Source organism: Oncorhynchus tshawytscha, linkage group LG08 (assembly GCF_018296145.1).
Source record: "Oncorhynchus tshawytscha isolate Ot180627B linkage group LG08, Otsh_v2.0, whole genome shotgun sequence".
NCBI classification, from domain to species: Eukaryota; Metazoa; Chordata; class Actinopteri; order Salmoniformes; family Salmonidae; genus Oncorhynchus; species Oncorhynchus tshawytscha.
This window is the reverse complement of record NC_056436.1, coordinates 29,687,895-29,694,279: the sequence shown is the minus strand read 5'-3', so window position 1 is coordinate 29,694,279 and position 6,385 is coordinate 29,687,895.

Here is a 6,385-nt window from a genome sequence, read left to right as displayed (position 1 = left end):
TCTATGTCACGGAAAGAGCAGGTGTTCTTTATGTTTTGTATACTCAGTGTATAGTATAGTAGGAAGATGGCACCAGGTCATGAATTCTGCTCCCGTCACATTAACAAACAGTTTTACTAATCTCTACTCCCAGAGTCGAAAAATATTATCTTGACCATTTAGGAACTTGATCACCAAAAAGCCCTCTCTTTAATTTGTTTTTACTAGTAGCATAGCTTAACTACCAGCAGTGCTTAGACTCTGAAAAACATGATGTGTCTTGGACTCAGTTCCCAGGAGAGTGAGTGGGTTAGACGGTGTCTGAACAATATGCCCTAGACCCAGCACCAAGGTGGACAGGGACTGATGCAGACCCCACAGGCAGAGAGAGAGAGATGTGGTGGGCAGGTAGGCAGGTGAACACAGTGACAGCAGAGAACCAGATAGTTGACATGATTCAAACAGACAGGGTGATGAGTCACCCTTGCAGAGAGTTTCTCTATGTGCCTGATCCAGAGTGCCCGCTTACTTATTTATGACCCATCCCAGCTATTCTACGGCCACCAGTAATCCTTTCTGACGACAAGCCAGCCTTTTCAATGTACCTGGGCTCTTGTGCACCAATCTGATTAGAGAAAGCCATAACCCATTGGACCTCAAATAATACTCTACACTAAATTCAGCTTTCCCTAATCTTAAATTAATTTTATACAAGCTAACTGTGACCCTCTTTCAAAAGGTCAACCTTTTATACTAAAAATGTTTTCCAGTGCAATAAGTTTAGTCCATTGTCCAGTGTGTGAAAAATATATTTTGAGAGCCATCTCACACAGAATTACGCATGACAATATGTTGCATCCATAAGTAATGTCTGCAAGCTTTGATATATGCAATCTGGACCCATGACATATCAGGAAGAGCAGCTCTGACAAGGCTGAGCACCATCAATTTCCCATTTTATCGAGGGGGACATAGTTGGTCCCGTCTGTCTGTCTGACTCACCAGACCCAGTCAGGAGAATACACACTGTGGAAATATTCTATCAGGATTTAGTTTGGATCACCCAGATGTTAAACCTGGACTGAGAGAGTGCACAGCCCTGTCAAACACCTGGCTTTAGTTGCTTTCATTAACATATTCACATACTCCAATAAGTGTTTTATTAGATGGAATAAAATGCTATAGTTACAAGTCAGATAGATAGATAGATTAATGATAATTAGTTCATGATTAATGATGAAGTGACAACATTTTACCTGAATTGGTGTTATTGTTATTCATATTTCCCAAGAGTTTTCCAGTACATTGCTGGCAAGACATTAGCTACTGCATTTGGAGGAATTTATCATGCTGATGATCCATGGGCCCTACAATTTTCATGCCGAAAAGCTCTGCCGTCTAAATAAATTCTCACTGGCACACCTTTAATTAAACTATTCAACTCTCACTACAGAGGATATAATTAATATGTGGCCATCCTATTCTCCAGGGCAGGACTTATACTGTACCACGGCATTATTACATTTACTGGACTAATAATTCCGCAAAGTCCATAAAAACCTAAATGACGAGTATTTCCTCGATGAACTCAGATTAGTTTCAGGCTGAGGATTTATTCCTTGATGCATACTTAGCGGTTTTTAGTCTGGACTCATCTTTCAATATGGATGTGCTTCGGGTACTGTATGAGAGGAGCTAGTGAGCAGTTCTCCTCTCTGAAATCCAGGATAACAAACTTCAACATTCCTCCTCGCATCTGAGTGCTTTCAACTTGCAGGACACTTAATAGATTTGTGTGGGGGATAATTATATTGCCAAAGGCCTCTGCTTCTCTGCACCCCATACATTATATCCCGTTTATACAACAGGTGGGTCTAATCCTGGATGCTGATTTGTTAAAACTGCATTCCAGCCGGTGTCTATTCCATAAGTTACTTCCGGCTAAATCTATGCCGTTAAAATGCCTATTTACTCTGTTCCATCTCACTGCGCAATCCACTGTCTCATCAGCCCAGCCTGGCAATTTATAAACTTGAACTCCACTAAAAAAAGCATCTATACATTATCTTCCATTTCTTTTAGACTAGCATTTGGTTTCAACAGTTGACATTTGTATAAACCTTGCTGTCTGTCTCTCCTACATTTACAACATTGTTTCAATATTTAAATTCAATCTCCAGCTGTCTCATAGTATTGAACGTGTTGGGAGTCAGGATGAGACAGACAGGCATACAGTTTTTCTCAGCCAGTCGAAATCATGAATCAGCTGCCATAATTTTTATGGATATATACATAGAAACATCAACAGAAAACAGGTAAAACTAAACAAAATGCAGCTAGTTTACGGTCTTTCCAGCTTCAGTTTGAAGTGATTGGGTTAGCTGTGAACAACAGTGTCCTGTGAGAGCACATTTTCTATGCCAGGTGAAATTGCATCATTAGCTCATTGTTATGAATGTATCCAAATAAATGTCACTCGATAACAGCTTAAACAAATGCAAATGCAGCTACTTTTCTGTTATTCTGGCAGCACTGTTTGACGTGACTGTAAGTTAGCCGTAGTTGGCTAGCTAGCAAGCAAGGGATAAGAACATTGCCAGCCAGTATGGCAGTGGAACATTCAGAAAGAACGACTAGGTCGATCCATAGATACAGAACAAAAAGACTTAACAACTTGGTCGCATCTCTGGCAACCGAACCGATAGAACAAATGACCAACTGGCTTGGGTAGTGACCTCAGATTTGTGTCGAGACTATAACTCGTGCAAGGATGGAATAGTATGAATAAATTAATAATAAAAATATGAAAATATGTCAATCATTATTTGAATATGTTGGTAACCCGTTGCATAAAAGTGAAGCCGGTGTTTGGAGGATATATTGGATATATTAACCTCCAAACAACGGCTTCTCAAGCATTATCACTTAAAAGTGCTTTTCAAGTGCTTGCCTGGGCCCACATCCAAAGCTACCTTAAATGCTTCATTTAATTTTCAGAGAAGACCTTGAAGAGTGTGCAACTTTCAGACGCTAAATGAAATTGCTTCTCATAAATGTGGGCATTCTTTGACTTGTACATTCATATTATGACAGCTGGAGAGTCACACTCATTTCCCTGCAATGTTCATAAGGCCCATAATCCATATATCTAAATGCTTCATATAGCAGCTCCATCACAGACAGGTTGGCTTTACTATCACACCATAACAAGTTAGAAAAGGTTTATCCTTCATTTAGAAATGCATCCAAATAAGAAACAGGGAGGAGTTTATTTTGATGATAAACAAACCAATTGTATGTTAGTGAGGAGTTTGTCAGCTCCGACGGCCAAAAAAGATTTCTTGCTCAATTACAAAAATTGCCACTGTCTGCGAGAGGAAGATTAAGTCTTTGGCCATAAAACAGCTAGATGTGTTATTTATTGGACAACCCATGATACTTACTGATTCATCACCTCCTCTAATAACCATCTGCCCACTACCTCCGCTGCTCATGTCTGGACAGAAAACAAAGAACACTTCCTGGTCCTCTATCTGTGGATGCACTTGGCCATGACATAGTCTACACCAGAAAGGGTTTTTTAGGGGGCGTGATTATATTTGTGCCTCCAGTTCTGGAAGGAGAGATCTCATTTGTTCCTGCCAAAAAAACGCCTTGTCATTTGTCAAACGTCTGCGGACTTGCAGCAGGGGCAGCTGGGGCATGAGTGTGATCACCACCTCCTCTCATGGCTGACTGACCTCTATTCCTGTGGATGAAATTCTCAGACGTTCTGATGTTCACAGTGAGCAGCAGAAGAAAAATATTTGAAGATGAGTTGAGGGTGTTTCTAGACTAGATGATGCAGTAGCAGATGTATTGTACCACTAATAAGCTATAAGCTAATATTGAGTATTTAGCAGAGGAATCAGCCCTCCCAATTGACGCTTCGCTAAGCCCCCCTTGGTTACTGTTCAAACCTTGGACAACATTTTCCTGGGAAGCCAAATTCCCTCTTCTAACCATTGGTGAAATCCTCTCACTATGATCTAAAACTGTGTTTTTAATACTCAATTAATTTAAACACAGACTAGCCCTTGCTAATCAGGAAACTCTTCATGGGAACCTGTTAAAATAATGTTTGTAGTGTGGCTAGCCACTGAAAGGCTCTGATCATTGTCAGCATGCAGTCAAAGCTACAACCAGTTTTGGAGCAAACTAGTGCCCTCAAATCATATCCTGATGTCGACAGCAGATAGAAGTTGCATTAATAACATGTCTAACTTAGCTACCTAACAGAAAATGTAAGAAAACAAGTTAAATTAAATGGCTAGCTAGCTTGCATTAGCAACATTTGGTGGTCAATGAGACTGAGAGCTGGCTAACAAGCTGAGCTAGCAAAATGTAACAAAAGTGTCATTTCGGATTCTAAAAATACCATCTCTGCATTCTGTGAATCACATTCACAAGTACCCCTGGTGCACTGTTCAATTATTTAGCTATTTAAACAATTACGTTTTTGAAGAAAAGTATTTTCCCACTGTGCTCACTGCTTTCATGTGTTTCAAAGTTACAAATGGAATGCTACGTTTGGTTGCCCAAAATTCTGGGGCGGGACTTAAAACCCAAATCTTGATTCCTGCCTTTAAACAGAACCTAGCAGCAGCTTTTCAATATTGTGGATTGTTTTATCCATCCCTGAGGTGGGTTCAGTGGTCAGAGGTGGTGTTGGTGTGCTTTGTCAGAGTGCTTAATCAGAGGAAATAATGCCTAGAATGATCCTTGGGGAAAGCAGCTTAAACGCCTTCTTTCTTGACAAAAGCAAGAACAGATCAAATTAAGTGGTTTCATACTTCCTCTGCAAAGAGGATTAAGCCGACTAATACCCAAAAGTGTTTAAATGATTAAAGCTGGTTAATGGGCATTAGGGAGGCCTTCCAGCCCAGGGTTTCAGTGTTGGCTGGTAAATCAAAGAGAGGTGGTCAAAAGCCTCAGTGAGAGAGGTGTAACACTATTAAACAAACACTACTTACTGTAGGTCCTAAGCCTCCCAACTTCAATGAAATATTCTTTACTTTTCTATTAAAGAAATGTATAAAGCATGTAGGGCCTACACTAAAAGACTGTTCCAATGAAACTCCCTTTTTCTACCTTGAAGACTATGAAATAGAATAGGACCATAAACTTATGGTTGACAAATATTGTATCAGCCATTTGGTGACAGAGGACCTAAATATAGACTAGGCAATAGAACGGAGGCCATGGTAAACACTATACATATTCACAAATAAGACAGTGTCCAGCTATACCCAGATGGCAAAGATTGGACTAGTCAACAGTACATTATGGATAAGTGGATGAGTGGACCAATATTGCCGTGTGTGTTAAGTGTGTTTCAAAGTGTTACTGCAATGGTCTTTCTATTGTGAACTGATTAAATCGATCGAGAGAGAGAGAGAGAGAGAGAGAGAGAGAGAGAGAGAGAGAGAGAGAGAGCCTGTTCCCTCTGCCTCTGTGCTATAATATACTTTTTCCAAAAGCATTTGTGTCCATCGTAGGTAGACATGTCCGGTTCTACCCCATCGCCTCGCTCATCTAAACACAAGGTGACTCTGTGACAGACGCAGCTCATCAGACAGCTCATGAGGCCACATGCTTCTAAACGCAGCCTCATGTTTCCCTCATAAAGTCCCCTTCAGCAGGTTAATGCTTCACCCAATGCATCTGACAGAGGAGAGGCAGACATAGAGACACTGCACACAACAAAAAATGTGTCTGTTTTTCTATGGAAAATAAACTACTAAAGAGAGACTAAAGCCTTGACCTGGAAACAACCACGAGCTCCTACCTCCCCAGCCAATTTATGAGGTGGCTGGGGAGGTCTCTTTTATTGGCAGACTCAACAGCCTTGGTTTCTCAAATGACTGCCTCGCTTGGTTCACCAACTACTTCTCAGACAAAGTTCAGTGTGTCAAATCGGAGGGTCTGTTGTCCGGACCCCCGGCAGTCTCTATATGGGGTGCCACAGGGTTCAGTTCTCGGGCCGACTCTTTTCTCTGTATACAGAGCTCTTGCTGCTGGTGATTCTCTGATCCACCTCTACGCAGACGACACCATTCTGTATACTTCTGGCCCTTCTTTGGACACTGTGTTAACTAACCTCCAGATGAGCTTCAATGCCATACAACTCTCCTTCCATGGCCTCCAACTGCTCTTAAATGTAAGTAAAACTAAATGCCTGCTCTTCAACCGATTGCTGCCCGCATATGCCCGCCTGTCCAGCATCACTACTCTGGATGGTTCTGACTTAGAATATGTGGACAATTACAAATACCTAGGTGTCTGGTTAGACTGTAAACTCTCCTTACAGACTCACATTAAGCATCTTCAATCCAAAATTAAATCTAGAATCGGCTTCCTATTTCGC